The 26,035-nt window shown below is 41.5% G+C and overlaps 1 protein-coding gene across 2 annotated transcripts in view; it reads right to left on the bottom strand.

Annotated features, from left to right (window-relative positions):
* The window catches only part of PAG1 (phosphoprotein membrane anchor with glycosphingolipid microdomains 1), a 97,049-nt gene that overhangs the window by 64,439 nt on the left and 6,575 nt on the right, over positions 1 to 26,035 (bottom strand). Inside the window, exons 1-2 of one of the 2 annotated variants that reach the window (XM_065752546.1) lie at positions 23,230 to 23,298; positions 7,725 to 7,784 (exon numbers count right to left, since the gene is read on the bottom strand). The gene's annotated coding sequence lies outside the window, so the exon portion shown is untranslated. Of the gene's footprint in view, positions 1 to 7,724; positions 7,785 to 23,229; positions 23,299 to 26,035 lie in introns of those variants that run through there. The other variant, XM_065752545.1, reaches the window with a different exon arrangement.

Here is a 26,035-nt window from a genome sequence, read left to right as displayed (position 1 = left end):
AACTAAATTAAGAAAACAGAGCTCAGAATGGCAGAGATGTGTTGAGCTTCGGATGAACAAACCTTATTAACTGACCACCTCCCATACATCTAAACGGATTAAAAGAATTATTGTTACAGTTCTAGTTTAACAGTTTGGAAAACTGACATTTAAAGTTGCTACTTAACATTCAAATATTCATAATGCTATGCAGTAAGTTTGTTATTTGAAGTCTGCTTGTAAATACACAGTCAACCCTGCAAGTTAACAGCAGCATTCAGAAGTATTGGCAAGAGTAAATCAAAATGCACACGTTCTCCAGAAACACTATATTTTTACAACTATGTGTGCTCATCAGATAGCAACCATAAAAGCTGTGTCCACCACATGTACAAGAGCTAACAGAAACATTATTTTTATAATGTGTATGGTTAATAGAATGAATAAGGCCAAATACTATTGTAGCTGAGATATTTTGCAGATGGTATAGTTAGAACAATTATCATGATGGAAAGATACAATCAAAGTAAAGGATAATGCTCACCTGTGTCCTAGGTGCATGACAGTAAACTCCAAAGAAACAATCTCCATAAAAAAATCCTTCCCCAATGGTGGTCAGCCCTTAAATGGGGTCTGGGAGAGGTGGAGCCAGACTCCACCCCTTCTGGTCACACAGGTGCATTGCCTTCACCTGTGCTCCTGGGGCTGACTTAGTGCTTGCCTCAGGTGATCCATCAGTGGTTCAGGCCATCAGATCAAGTCTTTCTTCAGATCAAGTCAAATGAAATTAGATTTTTCAAAGCCTCAAAAGGGTCATACAAAAACACTTCAGCATTTTCCTGGTATTGTCTTCACATCTATGAAAGTTAAGCCATTTGATTTCTTAGAATATACCTCAGTGGTATTCTGTATTCATTCTTTCTTAAGGCCACAACACTTCCTGGAGAAAAAAAACATGCATGCTTCGGGTAGTCCTACACATTCTAGGTGGACAGAGATTATGCCAACCCAGTTAAATGATTTCAAATCGCATTTATTGTGACATTTTGGGACTGAGAAGGTCAAAGCCTCCCCTACCACTATAAGGTGATCCACAAATTGATTTAAGGAACACACGTTAATTTCTTAGCTTCATAAGGTTAACTTGATTTCACTTGAAATAACATCACTTTTTTTTATTAACTGAGATGGGAACTTTCATGCCCACTGAACAGAAAGGAGGGGTTTTCGTTGTTCTGTCACCTCCAACTCCACAAAGCAAATATAAAAACTCCTAAATGTACCAAGCTACATTAAGCTACATTCAATATCAAGTACTGGAAAGTCAAGAAATGCCAGAATAAATGTAGTTAACCTCTCCCATACTTACACACAATGATGAAATATTTAATTACACAATAACCTTACTTTTTGTACTGAATTGCCTGTGGATTAAATCAATACAAGCAGATTCTAAAATGTTCTGATTTGACAAGACATTCAGATACCTCTCTCATTTTAAATATACTACTTATGTAACTAAAATTACCCAAGCACTCACATCACTGAAAGAAGTACCTGGTCAGATACGATTTTTCCTTAGAATATCTTGAGCTTGATTTATTAAGTAGATGAAACATTTTTGGAAATACATTTTCCACCAACAAATACTACTTGTGCTGAGACCTAACTTGGAACGAAACAAAATCAGAATAAATCTCCTTTTGCCTATTCTTTTTTTTCCAAACAGGTCTATCACAATGATCAGCTTATCCAAAATATTTAAACTCACATTCTAAAAAGACCGGTTATTTATTATTTCAATCTGCTGCACGGACATCAATTTAATATTCAATTAGAGTAAGTGATTATGAATCACACATGTCTTGGGAAGTTCTGACTCTAAACGATGCTCAGGTTTAAAATTTGTATTGGTAACAGGACACCACGTACAAACGTGCAAACTGGGAGAACAGCAAGCCTTTTTTTGGCTTAGAGGTGCCTGGGCTGGGCTATCCTCCTCTGCCTAATTTTGCCTTGGCTAGGATAACTGAATAAAGATGAACGAAAAATTAGGACTGCAGTTTTAATAGTAAGTAACTATTTGTTATTCAGATTTCCTTCCCTGCACTGAACGATTGTGAGAATGTGTGCTCAGAATTAAAAGGCTACTCTTCAGCATCAGCACATTGATTTCTTGGGGTCCTCGCAAAGCTCTGCGCATTGTTTCTGGACTAGAGACAAACACCCTTCTAACTGCCTGTCAGACATCATTTCTGCTTTATGAATAAATAATACCATGCCCAGGGGAAGCGTTGATCTAAGACAAAAAAATCAATATGTGTCTAGCATGTGTTAGGCAGTTGTTGAGCTGAAGTCTGTCTCAAATATGTGGAGTAATTTTAATAACAAAACAAGTCCTCTCTAAACTGAGCTTAGAAGAGTGTCATTAAGAAAGCTCTGACGCTATTTCACTGCGCATCCTATTTGAAGAAGAATACTGCCCTCTTAAAATGCAAATAGATTCTCTGATTGCCAAGTGTTTGGTGATGACTTATCTACAAATTTCTAATACTCATATGGCAGAGATAGGCAGCAACAAATCTTTTACTCTGTTCCACTTGGAGCAGTTTTGGTATACATCCATGTAATAAAGCTGTCTGCTACTACAACTGCCTTAATTTTATTTTAAAAATACCTTCTTCCAGAAACACCTCATATTTTTGCAGTAGACCCGAGATCAAATGTGAAACAAAAGCAGTAAATTCATGCAGTTCTGCAATTGCACTGGTCACTCATGCACTGTTAGCCTGTTTCTACACCCAGTGTGGGTTGTGGCTCTGGCATCTACCACCATAGCCCCACTGATGCAAATCCACTGCAGGACATCTTGACCACTGCCTTTTCAACGCAGGTCGAAAAAAGACAACCTTACCCTACTGTTACAAGGCAGGGTATTTAACTCCTTTACATACTCCACAGCTCAAAACAGAACCAGAGGAAGAGAAGGAAGAGGTAAAGGCAAGACTTGAACGACCTGTGAGACCACTGATTAAGCCACCGGCATCCAGCCCAGGGACATTGCTTTCGAAAGACTTTTCTCCCCTGCTGTTATGCAGAGCTTTCAGCAGAGATCCTCCCCCTGGGAGCACACTGACAAAGTGGCTCCTCCTGCTACATACACATAATGAAAAGCACAAACTTTACATATTGATGACCCTTTTAGGCCGAGGATCTGCAGCTGTGTGCCCTGGCCTGGGGCAGTTATTCATGCAGCATAGCAGACCATCTGGAAATGCAATCTAAAGAAAGCAGAAGGAAACCTGATGTCTTGGGGAAGGAAACATACAGACATGCAGAAGCTGCAGCTGAGGTGTTCTGAGGCTCACATTTCAGGCTAGCATGGGGGAGCCCATCGGCATCAACACAGACCTGTTTTATCAAATTGGAGGAAGTGAAATGCTAAAGACGTGGAGAGGAAGCCCTGATACATGATTATATGTAAAACATAGCATGACAAATTGCCCAAAAATACTTCAACGCTATACTGATTGAATAGCAAAGCTTCCTACAGCTGACACTGTAACGTCAGTGAGAGATTACTGCCTATAATCTCTCCACCTTGGTGTGCAGGAGACATAACCCCAGAGAAAGAGCACCAGCAAAATACCCAGACTGTTCTGCACAGGCACTGAGACATCTGGAGGTGTGGTTTCACACAGAGACAGATCTTCTGCAGAGTAAAGAGTTGAAAGAAGTCCTCCGCCCAGCTTTATAACTTGACTTCCTCACCTCCACACGAACACCCTTCATCCGCTCTCCAAACCACAGCTGCCATGTGAGTGGGGTCAGTTGTCTGGTTTTTACATAGTCAAAAATCCCCCATGATCAGGGCACAGTTTGCTGCTTTTTCTCCAGCAGCAGCTTGCTGAAAGAATCCTGTCTTCACCATTCAGCCTCACCCAAGGCCAAGCCGTTTCAGGGTTATGTGAGAGATAAATAAATCCAGATTTTTAAGAGATCCTTAATCTCACCAAAATCAAACCTTCTTTTCAGCTCCAACATCCCCAACTTTTCTGCACTAAAAGGAAAAAAATGACTGGACTTACAGCTCTGCTCAGACCATGTCATCTAGCTATCTAATACAGGCAGAGCATTACACAGCATGACAACTTGCTCACAATTTCTGATTTCCTGTGCCAAACGCTCAGTGTATGAGGGTTCCTTAGAAACATTAACCCACTCTAATTGCAAACAGAATTTCCAAAATGATAAGTGATTCAACCGGAAACAGAAAGAAAACCCCCTCACCTTGCAGAGGTGTTTCATTTCCAGATTTGAATACTGTTCACAGAGAATAGAAATTTAGAACGACAACGCTTCATCTTTGGCAGATTAAAGACAACTATCACAATCTTCTGGCTTCCAAAGGTTCCAGAAGCATATGTGATACTAAATTGATTTTATATGGATTTTACTTTTAAGGTGTCTGGTGAAGTTTGTTGATTTCTATATTCATTTTAAGGAAAATTACTACCATGAAACAATGCCTCCATCAATTATACACCTGTTATATTTATGTACTTCATCTGAGCACAAGATCTGGGACTGAAGCATCTCTGCACTATGTATAGATTATTAAAAAAAGACTGAGTATATTCGCATGACCTCATTCACTGCAGCTTTGGAGGTATCAAGTCACACAAGTTGTGGTAACTGAGCATGCTCTCAGCTTCTGCTTTCCAAAATCAGTAAAGCCATTAATTGAGTCTGAGCAAATCACAGACTCACAGGGGTTGGAAGGGGCCTCTGGAGATCATCCAGTCTAAATCCCTTGCTAAAGCGAGTTGCTTACAGTAGGTTGCACAGGAGAGTGTCCGGAGGGTCTTGAACGTCTCCAGAGAAGGAGACTCCACAACCTCTCTGGGCAGCCTGTGCCAGCGCTCTGTCACCTCCACATTAAAGAAGCTCTTCCTCATGTTCATCTGGAACTTCCTGTATTCCAGTTTGTGTTTACTGCCCTTTGTCCTGTTGCTGCACACCACTAAAAAGGGCCCGGCCCCATCCACTTTTTCCAGGAGAAGCTGGCAGCCCATGGCTTGGACAAGTACACTCTTTGATGAGTAAAAACTGTCTGGAGGATTGGGCCCAGAGTGTGGTGGTGAATGGAGTTAAATCCATTGTTGCCAGCACGTGGTATTCCTCAGGGGTTGGTATTGGGGCCCAGCCTGTTGAGCGCACCCTCAGTAAGTTTGCAGATTATATCAAGTTGGGGGGAAATGTTGATGTGTCTGAGGGTAGGAAGGCCCTTCAGAGGGACCTGGGCAGGTTGCCTAGTTCCCAGATGGGCTAAGGCCGATTGTATGAGGTTCAATAAGACCAAGTGTCAGGTCCTGCACTTTGTTTGTAACAACCCCATGCAATGCTACAGGCTTGGGGTGGAGTGGCTGGAAAGCCTATGGAAGAAAAGGATTTGGGGGTGTTGGGCAATGCTCGCTGAGCATGAGCCCAGCAGTGTGCCCAGGTGGCCAAAAAGGCCCAGCAGCATCCTTGTTTGTATCAGAAACAGAACAGTCTAGGAGCAGGGAGGTGATCGACCCCTTGTACTCAACACTGGTGAGGCTGCACCTCGAGAACTGTGTCTAGTATTGGGCTCCTCACTGCTAGAAAGACTTAGAGGCCATGGAGTGTATCCAGAGACAGGCAATGACAAAGAGTGGCTGAGAGAGCTGGGGCTGTTTAGTCTGGAGAAGAGGCTCAGGAGAGACATTATCACTCACTACAACTGAAAGGAGAGCGTGGCAAGGTAGGGTTCAGTCTCTTCTCCCAGATAACAGAGACAGGACAAGAGGAAATGGCCTCAATTTGCATCATGGGAGGTTCAGGTTGGACATTAGGAGAAATTTCTTCTCAGAAGGAGTCGTCAGGCGTTGTAACAGGCTGCCCAAGGAGGGGGTGGAGTCACCCACCATCCCTAGAGGTGTTAAGGGAGGGGTAAATGTAGTACTCAAGGACATAGATAGTTGGTAATATTGATGGTACATGGATGGTTGGACTAGAGGATCTTAGAGGCCTTTTCCAACATTAAAGATTCTATGATTTGATTCCTGCTTTTTAGATATTTATAAACATTGATGGGATCACCTCTCAGTCTTCTCCAGACTGCACTTTCTTTTAGGAAAAGCTAGGAACACTCACACAGTCAGCACAGTATGATTTCTTTTAAAGTTTTTCTTTTGTGGTCTCACCAACATGTAAGTGAGGAATACCTGCTTGGTATTCCCTGGAATAACACCGATTCCCTCAATAGTTTTAAGGTTACCTTTGTGCTAAGAAAGGGACTTGCAATGTACACAGCATTTCTCAGCTGAGCCACACAGTACATTATATACAACTAAATAAACTGCACAAGTCAACAATTCATACTCAGAAAGAACTGGATGCCCATTCATCACCGGTCTGCTCTTATACAACTGCTGGAGAAAAATCCCTCAAATTGCAAATTTGAGGGTTCACTCAGCTGACTGCTTGATAAAGTCAAAATAGCTAACGTCAGGATTCACAATTGCTAGCTTAGAAAATGCCAGCGACCAACCATCACCAAGAAATGTTATTTCTTTGTGAAGAAGGTAATTCCCAGACTAGTGCTGAGCATGCAGGTCACTAAGCAGCTGTCTGTCCTTCTCTCCCAAGATAAAATGTTTCTGCTTTTCCTGAATTCAGTTCAGCACCAAAAATAAATAAACGAATTAAATAAAATAGGGAAAGAACAAATGATTGCCAAGGTGAGGAAAACAGCTAATACTTTTAAGATCTATTTGTGACCTTGCCATTATGAAGAACCAGAAGCAGAGCAGTCACTGGATTTATCTTTGGTCCACTACCAGTAACATCACTTACAAGAAATAGCCACACAGCAAGGTCTGAGATACTTGGAATAAAAAAATAACTGTAGCTTTTGAAAAATCAACATCTGCTAAGTGTTGGGAGTCCTTAATTATTTAAACAGTATTACAGTATAAATGTGATGTTGCTCACATCTCATCAGACTTTCAGTAAATTAACGGAGAGCAGCACCAGCCTACAAACTGAAGACTTGATATCACTGGTCCCCATGCAAAGGTGCAAGATGTGAGCTGCAGACTGCATTCCCTTCACAACCATAGCAATCTTCTTCATACCCTCTGTAGTGGACATAGCTTTGTAAATCCTACAGAAAATATGACTCCCAGCTGTCTATTTTGTTATTTATTTTCTGCCCATACACATGGAGACCTTATTAGCTGTGCTCTCAGAAAGGCACTGAAACAAGCAAACACAATGTATAGATCTGCAGCATCTACAGTAATCACAGCAGCAGAAGTAGCTTTTAAGAACTTGGCAAAGTAAGAAAAGATGACAGATTCTGATAGGCAGCCATTGGTTTGATCTTCCAAAACAGATCTACAAACCAGAATACCCAGCACCAGGGCAGGAGATGAGAGATAAGGAAAAAACATATTCATCTTATTTCAAGTCTTTTAACTGAAAATTAAAAGTACTGCTTCTTAAGACATAACAACTGTATTTTCAGACTGTACCATGTCTTTATTTTATACCCAACACACAGCAAACCAAGGCTCGTGAAATTGTACACAAAGGCTTCTGTAAAATCTATGTTGCTGCTACCCAACGTGATTCGTCAGCGTTGCAGGAGTCATCATAAAACTGAACTAAAGCCAAGCTGACCACCACAGGAAACAAAAGGTAATCATGTATATAATTACCTCAGAGTCTCTGTGGACCTTGATGTCCCAGTGCTGTACAGTACCGACAAATGCTTCCTCCTAGGTAAAAAAAAAAAAAAAAAAAAAAAGACATTTTCACAACTCCAAATATAGCTCAATTATGCCATGATTCAAGAACATACCAGAGAATATACATTATCCCCTTTTACTTCGCATTAAAAATCAATTTCAAAGAAAAACACTTCTGGAAAAGTTTTCCTTCCTTTATTTGAAATGCCCCAGAATAACTAATGTCATTTTTAAACTCATTTTCATTATCTTTATTAAAACCTCTGACTTTCAAAGTTCTTCCAAAGAAGTTAGACTGAGAATTTTGAAATCTTTATTACCTCGTCTATATAATGTTCACAATAGTATGGATTTCATAGACCAAATTAGAATTAAAGGCACCTGTACACAGGGTAGTATTTACCCATGCAGCTGACAGTATCCTGCAGCAGTGCCTACCTGCAGATATGGGATAATGTGATGGCCAGGTGGCTGCCATATTTAACTAATCCAAATTTAACTAATTTGGATTGTAAATTGACTTAGGTAGAAATAAATACATTCCTTTTCCTGGATGCTTATTCCTGACGTAAAGTGTCTTGAACCTTTAACTCTGTACAGAACTGTCTTGCTGTAGTACTGGAAGACTACTTTGAACAAAAGTTAGAACATATCTTCAGTAGTGGGTTGCAATAACTTACTTGAATGGCTTTGAATTAGTTAAAACTGCAGTCCAGCTTTTCAAGCAGAGGCTATACAGTGCAAACCAGTAGGACTGGGAAGTCTAATTACTGCCAAAGTAAACTGAAATGGATATAAAATAGGCTAGTTCTAAAGGAACACACCATTTCTTTTGCAGCACTTATTTTCAGAATAGACTCATGTTTCCAAAGCAGCTTAAGAAATAAGGGATGCTGCCAGGCTATCTGCCTGCTCAGAAGGATATACTGATTCAATTACTTTCTTTTGACGTAAGCCCAAATTACAATCAGCATAAGCACATATTACAACCAAAACCCTTTGCACAAAGAAATAATTTCCTTTTCTTTCTAAGCATTAACCAGCTGTTTTGCTGATTCAGGCCTCCCCATTACTGGCACGCTCTACAAAAAATCATGCAGTGCAAGTGACTACAGAACTGTTGCTTGGTTACATTCTCAATTATCACAATGCTGGCCTTACTCAATCGGTGTCAAGGTCAATGCAATTGTTTTATTTCTTTAACGGTGAAGTATCCTGTTTATAAAAATTTTATCTGCTTCCTACTTGGTAAAATATTGCACATTTTAGTCAGTCATTGCTGGGTACTCCCACAGAGAGACAAAGCGTGAGAAAATGACCTGCAGTGCTCATTTTTGCCCTTAACACACAGCTTTTTTCTCAACTCCACCCATAATGCCAGCTGCTTCACAGGGCCGCACAGACACCGATTTTACCACCACGCTTCCTTCCTTCGTTGTCATAGCCTGTTAAATATGGTAAAAATACATTTGCTGTATATTTATTCTTATTCTCTTCCCATCTAATTGCAAATGTAAGAGAAGTGGCAACTTTTAATTAGCATGCATCTCCAGCCAGTGGTGTAGAGAAAGCTAAAGCAAAGCAGGATTTTTCACATCAGCTTTAAATCTGCAAAGGTTTTGGTTCTTCCCTGCCTTTGAGGGCAGGTGTCTGGTTGTGAGGACTGTGATGCACTTGAACTACTCCACACTGCTGAATATTTCATAGCCCCTGAGAAGCACAGCTGTAATCAACGTGCAAATAATGAAATGGGCAGCAATAAAGCAGCAGAGGTAAAGTATGCCATTAGAAAGCATCACTGCTTTGGCTGCTTGGCAGGATAGCTGTAACAATTTATCACATTATTTGATAAAATAATAATGCTATCAGCTACAAAGTTAAAATGAGTGTTATCCCAAGAAAAAAATCGGAAAGCATCTCGAGAGACAACATGAATAGCAAAGAAAAAAATCAGGAGAGGTGCCAAAAGAAACGTGTTCAAGAAACTCTGCTGAATGTACTTAGCATTAATCACACATCAGTTACACATACCTCTGTCAGGAGTATTATCAGAAAGCTAAGTTTATGAAAGTTATAGCAGGAAAGGTCTTACAAATATTGCCATAAAACAAATAAACAAGAAGTTAAAAAGTAGCAGGTATCTAAAGTAAGGTTTGTAGAGCAACCCAGTTGATATCCCCATCTCTTTGTAATGGGATCTTGAGGTGTGACATTCAGAACCTTGGGTGTTTATAGCGTCAGGTACATACTGCCCAGCACGGCCAAAGGCCATAAGACAGCCTAAGGCCAAAAGTGAACTTTGTGTAATGGCATTTCCTGTTGATATGCCATGAGTTAATCATGATTAAGGATCTTGTGTTGAAAAGCAGGATGGCACAAGAGGTGAATGGTGCAAGGAAGCTCTGCAGAGAGTAAATGTGTCTGTTCGTAACACAGAAGCCACCTCAGGTTTCTGAGGAATGAAGCATGCACTGCTTGCAGAAATATAAATTCATGTCTCATATGGCCAAGAGTGGTTAGGTGGTAAAAGAGGCAAAGTCATTGTTAAGAGTCATAGAAGTATAGAATTAGCATTGGCTGGAGAGGATCTTAAAGATCATCTAGCTTCTCCAGGCAGCCTGCTCCAATACCTCATCACACTCTGAGTGAAGAATTTCTTCCTAACATCTAACCTAAATCTCTCCTCTTTCAGTTTAAATCCATTCCCTCACATCCCATCACTATCTATCTGCATAAAAAGTTGGTTCCCCTCCTGCTTGTAACCTCCTTTCAAGTACTGGAAGATCGCAATGAGGTCTCCCCAGAATCTTCTGATCTCCAAGCTAAACAAGCCCAACACCCTCAACCTTTCCTCACAGGAGACATGCTCCAGCCCTCTGATCATCTTTGTGGCCCTCTGCACCCACTCCAGTTGCTCCACATCCTTCTCATATGAATCATATGAGCAGATATTCTTCATGAGTATTCCTGTCACCAAAGATGACCTATACACATCTTTATTAATTTGGCTAGAGGAGTAGTTCAGACCACTAAGTCTCTACTCCAGACTGCAATGATTTGGTATAGGTAACCTGGGAAAGGCATAATCTCTGTGTGTAGGAAGAGGCTACATCAAATAACTTCTCCTAATCTCCACCAAAGCAAGGGGAATGATGGCTGAGGCCAGTGTGGGCAGAAAAGGGTACAGGCTGACTTCCCCAACACATATCTCCTCAGGCACTAGAGGAAGTTCTGCTGAAGCATGGCTCCTGTGGTTGCCTACTCTCTTCTATCTCCAAGCAAGCACCGACATTCACAGATGCCTTCTGAAACTGAAGTGATATGCAATTAACAGAAGGCTCCATGAATTATCTTCTGATACTCACAATCAAGAGCTGAATATTATTCTTAAAAATCAGAGAATCAGAGAATTAAAGTGGCTGGAAGGGACCTCTGGAGATCATGTAGTTCAATCTCTCTGCTAGAGCAGGTTCCCTATAGCAGGTTACAGAGGAAAGCAACCAGAAGGGTTTTAAGTATCTCCGGAGAAGAAAACTTCACAATTTTTGTACCTTATTCCCGTGCTACGTCACTCTCATCTAAGTTTTTCCTCATGTCTGCATGGATGTTCTTATGCTTCGGTCTGTGTCTGTTGCCTCTTGTTCTGTTGCTGGGGACCACTGAAAAAAGCCTGGTCCCCTCCACTTTGTTCCCATTCAATACATATTTATGAGCATTGATAAGATCCCCTCTCAGTCTTCTCCAGACTGAGCAGTCCCAGCTCTCTCAGCTCGTCCTCAAAAGGAATATGCTTCAGGCCTTTAATCATCTTTGTGGCACTCCACTGGATTCTCTCAAGAAGTTCCCCATCTTTCTTGGTCTGGGGAGCCCAGAACTGGACACAGTACTCCAGATGTGGCCTCACCACAGCAGAGTAGATGAGGAAGGTAACCTCCCTCCAGGTCTGGAAGGGTCTGAATGCAAGACTGCAGCAGGTTAATTTGCAACACTGCGTGATGCAAGGCAAAATCTTCACTGACATGTAAGAGCACTCAGTGGGATGTTGCAGAAGTGTGCAAACAGAAAGCCAAAAACAGTGGGGGAAGAAAACTGCTACATTCTTGGAGGAGGAAGAACCTCTACATTCAAGAAAGACTTCAATTAATGTCAGTCATAACATCTTTTATGCATTTAAAAAAGTAATTCACAGAAACTCCAAGAAACCAGGCACTTTTGTAGAAGAAACATATTGTTCTATATTAACGAAGGGGATAAATACATCCTCTTTGTTCAGTCCCTTTGTAGTCACCATTCTATCTACATAGATACCTTGTATTTTCACTGCTTTCCTCACCAGCAACAGACAGGCAAGGTGGATAGGTTTAATACTGCCAAAGAAAATCTGGCATACACATGTTCAGTGCAGCAGGGGGAAATCAGCTCTCTCTAACATCTCAGAAATATCACTTGTCACTCCGAAAAAAAGAGGTGTCTCAGGGTGATGCTGCACTGGAGCTGTTCCCATGCTTTGATAATCAAAGGACTTTTTCTAGTGTTATCTTCCATCTGCCAGAGAAGAGATCATATAGATAGACCTTCTAGCCAGATGGAGACACCAGAAATTCTCTTCATCTATCAGAAAGCTCAGACACAATTGAGATGCTCTCATTCACATTCTCCTGCTCTCCCTCCTGCAAATACCCAAAGATAAATTACTCAGACAATCTCAGATTTAGACTTTAAATGTCACAGACAAATCTTAAGCAGCTCATTTTCTCTTCCTTTTTTTTTTCTTTTTTTTCCCAGCATGAAAGAATTATTGTTATTAACTCACTCGGGGTCATGACGGACCTTAGACAATATAAGGTTGGTGGAACTGCTCTCTGAGTTTCCTCATTAAGCACCCCAAAAACTATTTCAGTAGTTGCAAATGTTATGCAGCATTGCCAGCTGTCTTCCAGATATCAGCATTCCAATGTGAACCCCCCCTGTAAAAATAAAAGGCTATGGTGATAAAGGCTCCTGTAATTAGTGAGATGTCTTCATTTACATAGAACTAGTTTTGGAACAAGGATTGTGTGTGTATGTGTGTGCAGTCCTAACACCAAGGAACTCCCAAATAATGCCTATCTCCAAAGTAGGGCTGTCACTCCCAAACATCCTTTTCCAAGATGCCAAGGTAGGCAGCAGTTCACTACTCGCCCAGCTCCTTCTCCTTGTACAACTGACTCTTAATGAGAGACTTGCAAAATTTGCAGTATCGATATGATATCAATATGATCTTCCAAGAGTATGTATTTGCCAACATGCTGAGAAAAAGCACTTGGAAGACAGTAATGGTATTTCCTGATGATGAGTAACAGGTGAGGCTGGCAGCAGCACTGCTTACTAAAGCTGTCTGGCACTTTGCTTTTTCAGAGCCATTTTCACTGTTTAAATATGCAGCCCTGTGCTAAATCTTGTTTTCAGTATCTCCATTAAAGCAATGCATATATTTCTGAAAATAAAGCCAAAGAAAAACGCCTATCCCTGCCCAAGTGAAAAGGTCTTGCCATCCTTTTTCTTTGAGAAGCTTTATTATCTCTAATCTTTGAAGCATCCTTGACATGAAATGGGAAAAAGCTTTTTGTCAGAGAGATGCTTTTACTTCACCCTGAAATGGGAAAGGTGCAATACTGTGAAAATAGAAAAAGAAAAAAAAAAACAACACAGAAGAGTAATGAAAAGGCAAAAATTGGGACTGAGACCTGTTCGGGGAAGATGATGGATGAATGGCAGGAAATCTGGCTGCCAAGACAGGGAGAAAAGCAGGGTGATGGAGGACAAGAAACTATGGAAGGAGAGAGTCAGTCAATCTAGGCAAAAGCTACGGAGAAAAAAAATGGGTGAAAAAGAAGACTGGGAACCATGTGGATGAGAACAGGTGAAGTGAGACCTATCCAGCTGGTATGAGAGGAGACTGCCTCTGCTTCGGCAGATTCAGGAGGACACAGAGCAAAGGAGGCAGCAGCTTAGACCTGAGAGGCTGGATGAGGGACTGGCAACAGCAGAGAGTCAAATGAGTGACAGGAAGGTAACGTAAATCCATCTGGGGTAAAAGAGGAAATGTACAGATCACTGAAAGAGGAAGAGTGGTCACAGAGGAAAGTACAAACAGCCATTCTAGTTACAAGTAGTCTGGAACATAGCTTCTGCTTTGACACATTTCTCACCATCGCTGGCACCAAGAGCACAAAAACAATAGAAAATATAATAGACTTGTAGTAACGTAGTAACATAATCTAATGGAGCTGTAGTATGGTTCTTCCAAACAATGCCATGCTAACGCACTGTTCCTGTCAACAATTCTATACCAATTCATATTAGCTGCAGATCTTGTTCAAACTCTCTTATTAAGCTGTGCCAGCAGTGTGAGGGCCCCTGAGTCCTTCCTCCTCAGCAGACACCAGGCAAAACTTGTCTCTACATGCTATTCCTGTAGAAACCACACTAGACACTGGGGGCAAAGACAGGAGGAAAGGGGGAACATGTGCCCCAGTCTCATCCTGATGGGTCATGCATACAGCATACCCAGATATGAGTGCTCCTGGGTCCACTGGTATAAGCAAGCCCTTAATTATTACCATGGCAACCAAGTACACAACCAGCCCTTCTCATGCTGTATTCTCCTTGTGAATTTTAATTCATGGAACTGGCACACAGAGCCCAGGAAAAATGACTGAGATTTATTTCTTCACTGAAGAAGTGAAGGTAGCAGTGCTGCATACTGCAGATGGCTGCTGCTAGAGTTATAGATGCATCAGGGTAAAATACTGCACTGGAAACCTTTCCCATGACCCAGCACAGAAGTAGTTTTTAAAGCAACTCAGCAATACAGTTAGATGTCAACAGCAGCCTCTTCAGCTTCTGGAGAAAAGATGAGGGGGGAGATCTCACCACTCTGCGATGCAGTCATTCCAGTAAAGTCTAATTTCACATAATGAAGCCTAATTTCATATAATCACCTAGAGTTGATTCAAGAGGAGATCCTAGAGGGTAGGAGGAATGAGGGGAATGACAAGAAAGGCAAGAGAATAAGCAACAGTATAAAACATAAGTGGATTTCCTTGTGTTACACGTCCTCCCTTTACTGCCTGTTAACTGAGGCTTCTGGGCCCAAACTGCCCTCACTGCTCCAGGAACCATCCATCCCTCAGTCCTCAACTCAGCTGCAGAAGTTCCAGAGACTAAAGCTTACAGCGCAGAAAAGGCCTGAACAGCACTTACCCACACAGCTCAAAACAATCACTGGAGAATGCATATGCTTCCTCTATTCCCAGTACAGACCACCCTAAAACACACACAGTTAATGGGAGAATCTCATTTTTCTGTTTTCAGAATAAATCCAACAGAATGGGCTCACAAAAGCTTTCTCCCAGGACTCCCCCCACATTCTGCAGAGCGTTTTCCAACAGAGTGACCAGTTTCACACCTCGGGAGCCCAACACTGAAGTGCCATTACAACCTCATATCCGCAAAGGCCTTTGTGCAGCAGTACCCCTGTAAATTCACACCATTCCTTGCCCTGGGGCCTCAACAGCAACTTCTGAAACAAACAATCTAAGGCTGTGGTGATTTTAGGAGTGTTTTATATTAACTGTGGATTAGATGAGTTCATGCAGAGCCAGGAATTGTTGCTGCAGCTTCTACTACTACTTTTTTTGTTTGTTTGTTTGTTTTCCCCCACTTCTTAATCTAAGAGCTGAGGTGCCACCCTCAGCTGCTCCTTTGCCTACACAGTTCCAGCATGACGGCAATAAATCAGAGACCAGAGCTCTCTATGTCCCTCTACATAAATCTCCCACTGCATTTTAGAAGAAAAAGTATACTGGAAAGAACTCCCTCCATCGCAGGGGAAGTTTTTGGGCTGCAAATTATTCCTCCATAAGCGAGATAAAGCGAGCTGTAATAAATGAAATGGCCAGTAACATGACACCCTACATACTCTCCTGCCCATTATTCCAGACCCAACTGCAAGGCATCAAGAGAATGCCGGTACACTTAAGGATGTTACACAAACACCCTTCTCTTTACCTTCCTCCTAATGGGTCGGCCCAGCCCAGAGCTGAGTTGTCTGTGGAATACAGAGCACAGCAGATGATCATCGCGTGCTAAGATCTCAGCAGACTTGCCTTTAATCAAGCAACACAATTCAGAGCCAGTTCAAAAAAGGCATCTCAGTAAGAAAATGCTCTGCACCTCTGCCACAGGGAGCTTTGCTTCAGGAAATGTGCAGACAAAGCTGAAAAATGTACCAATTTAACAGGAGCAAAATTGGACAGCAAGAACATTTACCTTTTATCTGAAAATGATTCATGAGACACCCCTATAAAGCGTCAGACAACAGCAAAGCAGTTCATCTACTATCAATAACCCAGCATTCCTAAGCCATCAATAGCCATTTGAGTACTCCTACAGTAGATTCAGCTTCGTCTTCATTAATTTCTTTATTGACAGACCGGGGATATATTCATGGATGCTTATGAAAGTGCAAGATAGCAAACTATTATATGTTTTATCACACTACCAAAGCAGAATCTCGTTCAGATACAGTTAGCGTATAATTTCTGTCCCTCTAAAAGCTGGAAGGTAATCATTAGCATGTTGGATCTGGCAAGTTCATATTGTCTGTCTCGTAATTACAGAAAGATGGAGAAGCCTTCAAAAAAAATTACTAGCAAATTTCCACATTTACTACACACCTGATCAAAATTACTTTAATTAGCACATCTCTTCCATGAACTTTTACTCAGAACACATTAACATCAATATAGAATGCATCATACAATTATTAGAAGCTGTACCAACAACATTTTATCTGCCCTTCTGACTTCAAAAATTAGAACTATATAATCACTGCCTGGATGCAGGAAAATGCTTGACAGTGATGACTAGCAAAGGTTCCGTGGTAATTCACTGGGCAGCAGTAGCCCAGATGAACACTACAATGCAGCTCCAGCTTTTCAAAATGTGTATACCATTAGTCAATGCTATTCATACTGCAGCAGTGTCAACATGCTAGATACAGACCAAAAGATAATACCATCCTCCAGAGGCTGTTGTGTAAAAAGACAGAAAGATGAGAGGGATGTAAGAACATTCATATGCATTCATATACAGTGTAATTGAGATGACTGGCCTGTGTCTCATTATCTCATTTATTTGTGCTTCAGGTGAAGGAGAGACAAGTAGGTAAGAGCAAGATCACAGAAGCTGAGGAGAGAGCTATACAAGGAACTGGAAGAACAGAAAGAAAACAAACTGAACATGTAAAGAGAGACCATGGATTAAGAGCTTCTGCCAAAACCAGCAATTGATAAAAAAAAAAAAAAAAAAAAAAAAAAGGAAGCAAAGAAAAAAAACCCCACAATACAACGACAACAAAAAAAGCAACACTCCATGCTATACAAAGGCAGAGCTAAAAACAGCAGGACGAGAGTAATATTGTTCAGTTTCTGGATTGCCCAGACTCCAAGGCGATTACAACGAGGCAGCACAACACAAATACAGGCCCTGTTCTTGCAAGACCATCTCTAGACCAGAGGCTTCAGGCAGAGCCAACCTGTGGGGATAATGACAAATGATCTATCCGCCTTGGCGTAAGGTCCAGCTTAGCTCCCTGGTTGAAAGCCAGATGCAAGAGCACCCTGACTTAGTGGGACAGATAAAACAGGCAAAACTGAACCTGGATTGGCCCTGTGCCAAAATACCAGGGTTTTAACCTGCTGAGTTCCTCAGACAGCCCACAGCTCCCTTCTGATCAACCTCTTCCTCTCTAGCTGAACGGCAGAGAATCAAAATCCTGCAGCTGGTAACGCTGGAGATTCAATGAGGTCGTGTTCAAGGTTAGAAAGAAGATTTTATCTCAAACCAGTAAAAAGAAAAGGGAGTCGGTCCCCAACTGAAGAGCACACTTCTGAGCACTCACTCAAGGCAGTCCCCAAGGCTGCTGCCAGAGCCACATTTGGCTAATGCCTGGTTATATTTACCATGACTTTCCTCTTCACTGTACCTGCTCAAGACTTCTTCCACCAGCTTTGCATTTAAAAAGAGTTACTCACAAAACCCACTGCCTCAGAACTGAGCTTAGAGTCAACATATTGTTCAATAGCTCCTTATCTCCTAGAGATTAAATGCAGCTTCCAGTGCTCTTCCTCTGCTGAAGGGCCCTGTGTCACTGCCTAGATGACATGGACCCTTATCTCCCCAGCTTACATGCACCTTTTTAATTGCACTGGGGCTGGCTGCCTGGTCAGGGCCAGTACAGATAAGGCAAGGGGCAGTCCTCGAAGCCATCTGGGCAGGAGCTGGAGGCAGCTTCAGCAAGGAGCCCTTCCTGCCCATCTAGCGTTTCACTTAAATGAAGTCTTAGCATATGACAAGAACATGAAGACTGCAGCACAAACACCAAAGAGCACACATCTTGCTTGGTGTTAATTCAGAAAACTACAGCAACTAACAAATAGATTCAATTACCGAGGTAGATGCTAACCCAATTCAAGGGAATTGGTACATATGTTATAACAAGACGCTGGAGCCTCGGCCTGATCGCATTTACATGAAGAAATCATTTTATGCAAATCTCCTATCCACAAGTGAAGGCCATGCAGGAAGAAAGAAAAAGTGGTGTGCAGAGATTCGTGATGCATGTCGGATGGGCAATTTAAGGTAAATCATACCATTCAGTTACACAAGACATATAATCTGGAGAGGAAGAGTGTAGCTTCAAAGTCATAAATTATTTATAAATAATGCAGTTATCTCATGAAATATCCAAAAGGCTAACCACCTATTTTTCTTTTTTTTTTTTTCCTCCCATTTTCACAAATTCAGGAGAAGCTGAAGATGAGCATTTATCAAGAAAGAGCTCATTTTTGGGAAGGGTGGACTTACACAGTGAAGTCAGTCATGGGTTTATGAACAGCGCTGCAGGATGGCTGTGCTCACCCCATAAGAAGAAAGGAGAAGGCAAAAGAAGTGAACTGGATTGCGATAAGGAGAGAAACTGCTCCCCAGGGAACTCCCACCCTCACAGGACCATCATCGCTATTCAAAATCACTGCTTCCTTTCTGCCAGTTTCCATCCTCTTTTAAGTGAAATCCCCAAAAGGCAGCTTGGAGATTCACAAGTCCCAGCAGCAGCACTGTGTCATGCAGCATGCTTTCTGCCAGTGGTGCCACCTCCTCAGAGCACCACTACATTCTGTGCAATGCACAGTGGCATCTCTGTACTCAATTTACCAGTTTCTTTCAGCAGATGACACCTTCTCATCTTCGTCACTCAGATTCCCCCACAATGCACAATGTAACTAACTTTTCTTTCTCTTTTTTTTAAATGTCCTTCCAGCCTCCCAGCCATCCTATGTGCCCACCAGTGCTACCCAGCTTCTGATATATATGCAGTTTATCATTGATTTTTACACTGCACTCTCTGCTCTTCCAAGTCCTTTCAAGATCTTGGTATTAAGTTTGGATTTCACTCTAAACAGTCTGGTCATTTTCTGTTGGATTCATCAGAGGCAGACAGCCACACGCTTTGTAGTCTGAATAACTCAACTTTTGTGCTTTCAGCAGACCACTCTTTCTGCCTGCTTACATTCTGATGTGGATGCCTTATGTGACTTTTACAATGTGCCCAAGCAGCCTCCCACATTGAGCCTGAGGATATTAATTTTCTCCCTCCTGACATTATCCTTTTTTCAACCAGTCCCCTGTTATTTGTGTGTGGAAAGGTATTTCAGTTTCTAAAAAGCTCTAAAAGCTAAAAGATGAATATGCAAGTGCTGTATCACAGACCTTTTCTAAGACTCTTTGAAGTGTTGGTGTTATTTCCATTGTATAACAAAGAGCAATTTTTCCTAAAGGTAACACAAGTATATTTCTTGAGTTTGCTGCTCATATCACATGTACAGTACTGAGGCAAATAAAATGTAACAGAAAATCTCTGATTTATTTTCTTATTATAGTGGTGCTAGTATCTGAAGATATCTTACCAGTTGACATCAATAAAGAGGGAAACATCAGAAAACTTCTCAGTGTTAGGAGTGTACCTTTTTTTACATCAGTGAAATGAAAAAACAAACCTCCCTCTTATATAATAAAGAGCAAATGTAGCACCAAATGTAATTTCACACATGTAACCACCACTGCACACGAAGTTTGTCTGCATAATCCCTTTGAAGCCACAACAGGGTATCAAAATGCAAATCCCAGAGCATTAAGAAATCCACATTTTAGTTATCATGGAAATAAATCTCCTCAATAGCTATTGCTCATGTATACTTTGGCTATGTCTTCAAATGCTCCAAATTTGCTGATCATTTCTTCTTCCCGCACCACAGGCTTTAGCTACCATACCAAAACCAAAGAACTATATCTGTTTTCTGTAGGAAGAAATATCTGTCCCTCCTTTGGTTAAACTTGTTCCTACTGAAGTCTGTATCCACTCTGCAGTTCAGATCTTGGTTAAAAATAAAAAATGGAAATTTCAGCCATTTTACCACCCATGAAAGTCTTAGCCGCCATATTACACATGCAGTTGTTTCTCTTTAGAAGTCTCTGATATGCAAATATATCCAGAACTGAAATGGTTCTCGTACATGCATTCAACCTGGTGAGAACATACTAAAGGCTTAAATTTCATCCTTTTCTAAAATGGTAACTCTCCCCCTTCAAGAACATCAAACACCTCACAGTAAGACTGCTCCTCTTCTACCTCAAACAACTTTATCCCTGACCTGCAAAGCCTTCCATGGTCACCACACATCACACTTGAACAATCTTATTTACACTGACATATCCAAGATCAGTCTCTTTGCAAACTTTAACAATTCCAAATAGGAAATAAATTAATACGAAAAAAAAAAAAGTTTCAGTCTTTATTCTGCAAACAGAGTTGGGATGAAAACAAACTGGGCATTCATAGTCAAAGGGTAACTCCACTGCTGCTGCCCTATTGACAAAGATTAAAGCTACGCCTGAAATTAATATAATATTAGCTTGCAAAACAAAATGAGAAAGCTACGGTCACCAGTAACGGTTCCAGTGCCTCCACTTGCATAAAAAGCCACACATTTTGAGTGTTTTGTTTCCAGGCTGCTGTTAGCTCCGTCAGAACGAAGAAACAGACTCAGTGGCACACCTTTGTGTTTTATAACAAAAACGCTCTCTGTAGGCCTGTACTGATAAAAGTCTCCTGCCTTGCATCTTGGTTATGATACTGCTTATGGGCTATCAGCACGACAGCCAAGCTCACCACCTAGTTTGTCATACCATGGAGACAAATGTGACACGATGCTGGCTGCACAAACACAGCCACTAAGAACTGAGCTTTGAAGAAAAAAGAAATCCTTAGAAAAAGCCGTACCAGTGACTCGCACAATAAACATTATTTGTCTATCATTTACAGACTCAAGTCACTGCTAAGAAAAAGATTTCTGCTTGTTTTTCACATGTGGGATGAAAAAATTTTGTCTTGTATACATTCAGCAGGAACAGGAGAAAATGACAAACAGCTTCCCTACAGCACAAACCACTGTGCATATACAAGAGTTTCTATTTTAAAAGTTGAGGTTGAAAAAGCAGAACTGAATTGAGAAGTAGACTTGAGGTACCAAGAATACATTGATAACCTTTTCTGGGCAAGTAGAGAATTATCTTCAAGTTTTTTCAAGAACAAAATAGGGAACTGTTATTTAAGAACAGGCACTCTTTTAAAAGACATTCTGTCTGCAGGGAAGGTGACACAGAGGTCCTGCCACTCATCCAGCACAGCTGCTTTCAGGTGCAGTTGGTCTGGTCACACCTTTACAGGGTGGCTGAAGCTGACAGGGACCTTTGGGTCCTTCTGGCCCAACCCCTGTTCCAGCAGGGACACCCAGCACAGGGCTATATCCAGGCAGCTAATAAAGATCTCCAAGGAAGAAACTCCACAGCTTCTCTATGCCAGTCTTCCATACAGTAAAGAAATGTTTCCTGGTGGTCAGAGAGGGCCTTCTGTATTCCAGTTTGTGCCCACTGCCTCTTGTCCTGGCGCTGGGCACCACTGAACAGAGCCTGGCTCCATCCTCTTGGCACCCTCCCTTCAGGACACTGATGAGCTCTTGATGAACCTCCTCTTCTCCAAGTTGAACAGGTCCAGCTCTCTCAGCCTCCCTCATAGGAGGAGTGCTCCCCAGATCCTTAATCATCTTTGCAGCCCTTCACTGGACTCCTCCCGAGTACATCCAGATCTCTCCTGTACTGGGGAGTCTAGAATAGGACACAGCCCTAAGGTGTGGCCTCATTGGTACTGAGCAGAAGGGAAGGATCACCTCTCTCAAAGTGCTCACAACACTTGGCCTATTGCAGCCAGGATTCATCATTCTTCATCTCAAGCACACGTTGTGGGCTCATGTTCAATATGGCATCCAGCAGAACCCCAGATCCTCTTCTGCAAAGCTGCTTTGTAGCTGGGCTGTTCCACTCAAGATGCAGACCTTTGCCCCTTCCCTTGTTGCCAGATCATTCCCACATGTTTAAATGTTGAATGTGTGACAATATCTGGCTAATATCAGGCCCTGTGCTCCATGGCTGGCAATGAAACTTCCAGGTCATCTCCCTCTAGAGATAAAAACAGAGAGGACTGACTGGCTGCAGCCCAATCCTGCTGCCGTCTCTGGAGGTGCTGGAAGCCAGGCAGCTCTGATGAGGTGACCCTTGTCTGCTGGTAGTCCAAACAGGAGCTTGAGGGCCCACCTCATATTTCACAGGTCAGATTTCTCCCGCTAGCCCATCCTAGCTTTATCTGGAAGCTGCGTGATGTCAACTGAAACTGCTGATGCTAGTGTGTCTAGGAATCACACACACCACACAGTGCATGCACCATGTCTGAACACCAACAAAATGCTGAGTTATTGGCTATCTCCCTGCTGTAAGCTATTCAGCTAATTTCCTTGCAATAACTCTCATTTTGGGGGAAATCAGTCCTCTGCTTGTAGACTAGCTTGCTTTCTCTAGCACTTTTCTAGGGCTGTTTGTCACCAGACTTGCTCAGGAAGATGCTAACAGAATCATCTGGAAACCAGAATCCAGCAGTTGATACTACCTGGATAGCACTCACACTAACACAGTCTCATAACCAGATACAGACATCAGTTTTTCCAATACAAGTTATCTGTCTGTTAACACCAATCAGCTCCTCATGTACAGGCTGCTCAGAAATGAGCTAGACTTGTTAACGAATTAAAGGTGGACTCTCAAGTGAGAAGGGGCTTCAGGGTTTGCTCATACAAATCAAAATACACAACTAATGCTGAAATATAAATCAAGAGTATAAAATGAAAATTAATGTTGAGAACGGAAAGAAAAATTAATTTGTGCTTTCACTTCAGTCAATAAAATTGACTGGAACAACAATTTAGAAGATTGGACAGACTGTCCACTAAGATACCCTGGAAGACTAACTGCTGTGCCCTACCTCTGCATAATTAGTGCAAAACCCTCTCCCAGTACACTGGCAAATTTCACATCCTTAATTGCTAGGTCCTAGGTTGCTATATTTCCAAACCAGCTACACTGGCAACTCTAAATGGTGCTGATAGGTACACATGCCACCTGAATACCAAGGACACAACTGAGAGAGAAAACAAACAAGAATGAAAATCACGTTAAAAAAAGGAATTAAACTGCATTAATAATGTTTTAAGTACCAATTCGTTATAGGTGGTCTATAGGTAACTGTTTACCTTTATGTCCCCATGCAAACTGTCACATGCCACTACTCCCCAGTGCAATGAATTAATCACCACAGGAAAGCTCTGTGACAAGTCACATCACAAGAGTCATGACATGGAGGTCACATGGAGCCAACAAATGACATTAAAAAATAATTAAAAAAAAAAAAGGCAGAAAATGTTCTTTATGCTTTCCATTTAACTATTAGCTGGAGGGATTAATTTTACTCATCTGTGGCTGTTGGGGCTACTTGGAGCTGCAGAGACAAATGTCCAATTTCCAACCCCCCTCCAGCTACATCAAGGTAAGAAAGAAAAGCGCTTCTGTCACTTCTGAGCTGATTACTGCTACACAGCCTACATTAGGCCAGTACTATTTTCAGTCTTCCCTCCCATAACTAGGACAGCCAATTAAGATGGCCAAGATAGTACAAAACATACCTATTTACAGCATTCTCATCTGTATTTTATTCTACCTGCCCGTTTACAATTCTACATCTCTATACCAACAGCATGATAAGGAAAGCAAAGGAACTGCCCAAGCAACTTCATCTATCCAAATCTGAGCATATCCAGACTGATTAAGCATTAGGTCACAATTAGACCTTCTGGGGAGAAGTGTTCTTTCTTACAGAAACATACTGAAAATGAGGCAACAGTTTGACAGTAAGTACCTCAAAGTGCGAGACAGGATACACAGATCCAGTTTGGCCTTTATCTATCTTCCTCTCCTTTTTCCTTAGGCAAGCAAATCTATAAAGCTTCTCATCTAATGCGTTAGATTAATAAATGATGAAGCTACAAACAGCAAAGTCCCAACCTCCTATGATGTGAACTCAATTATTTTGCATTTATTAAGAATAAAGGAAAATGAAATTAATTTAATCTCTGTAATTGCCGTGCTAAATGACACAATCTTGCCTTCTATAATAGATAAAAACAATACAGTTACCAAATCATCGTAAGAAATCTAATTTTTACTCTGAATAATGCTCTGTGATGTATTAGGTATCATCCTCAGAAACGTACATGCCAAATGCTGCAGCAGAAGTCAGGGTGGGCCATGCTTTTATCCACAACCAAGCTCTGGATCACAGCTACTTTTAAACTATGCTCAGCATTTAAGAAGAAAGAAATTATATTTAGGAACGTGCTTCATGAACATTCCTAATTGAAGTAGTATGGAGCTACTTCTTAGAGTATACGTTCTGAAGAACATTGGCCCGTGTACTCTAGCAGAAGGAAAAGTAGCAATTGTTTATTAAGAAACTTCTGCAGGCTGTGTAATTTGCTAGGATACCGCCTTCAGTACTGTCAGTAGTAATTTCCTCCTGCCTATTCCTCAGGCTCAACTCTCAAACCAATGTCCCCGGGTGGCAACGAGGTGCAGGCAGCAGTGCTTCCACACAGCCCTCAATTCCAAATCTGTGTCTCCCCCTCTGCTTTAACCAAATCCCAGCCATCACGCCTCCTCAAACCAGGGCCCTTATTTCACATGGATTCTCCCCCACCACAGCACTTCAGGTTGCTTTCTCTTCCACTCTGAAATAGTTTTTCTTAAAGGTGAGTTGGAAGGACAGCCAGTAGTATCCCGAACAAGGTTTCTCCACAGCCTCACCCCATGTCCTTTCAGGCATCTCTTGAAAAAGCCCGCCTGAAGCAACCTAGGACACCAGGGCCATTCCTGGTGGCCGTGCTGCAGTGGTGGCTCACAGCCATGTGACAATAAGCATATCCAGCTCTTTCTCTCCTTCAGTCACTTCCGAACGACGAGTCTCTAATCCCTTTGGCTTCAGCTGTAAAATTCCCATTGATCGATAATGGATTTTCCACTGATGTAGAATCAGGCTCTTTGACTACACCACTACAAATTAACAGAAGAGAGCTCTGCTAATCCATTATAAGCAAGCTTAATCTTTTGGTTTATAGAAGGAGCGAAGGCCTTCTTTTCTCCAATATCAGGAATAATTTTTTTCTCATTTTATTTGATCAAAACCAGTACTTTTTGGAAGTCACGAGTCTGGATAGCACCACAGATGCATATTTCTGCCAGGTGAAAATGGAAGATCCTCAGCTATAAATTCCCAAGTCAAAGGCTGGTATCAACTCTTTGGGATTTCATGTTTAGTTTAGTCTGTGCAAAAGTTTTATCATCCAGAAATGGCAGACTGACAAAACCTTACAGCATTCACCTTTCAATTAAAAAAGAGTTGCATCAGAAAGCTCACATTAAAATAGCTGTAAGATTTGTTAAGAGTTCTCTTAATTGCATTATTTGAACATTCCTTGTACATTAGCGATAGTTAGGGCTATTAAACTGCAAGCAAATATTAGTACCTCCAAAGACAGCTAGTATTTCTAAAGCAAAAAAGTCATCAGAAAGATGAACTTATCTTATGACACTTTTTCCATTAAAATGAGATTTTGTTAGATAAAAATCAAATGCACTTTATCAAGTCTGTGGTAGCAGAAAGGCTTTCCTTTTTTTCCACAGGAAAGGAAACTCATCGTTATCCTTCAACGCCTGGTAAACAAGAGCTCAACCAAGAA

This window comes from Cyrtonyx montezumae, unplaced genomic scaffold (assembly GCF_038088225.1).
Source record: "Cyrtonyx montezumae isolate F1298 unplaced genomic scaffold, pur_monq_1.0 scaffold_8, whole genome shotgun sequence".
NCBI lineage: Eukaryota > Metazoa > Chordata > Aves > Galliformes > Odontophoridae > Cyrtonyx > Cyrtonyx montezumae.
The sequence above is the reverse complement of the archived record's forward strand: the minus strand, read 5'-3'. Positions and strand labels throughout refer to the sequence as shown.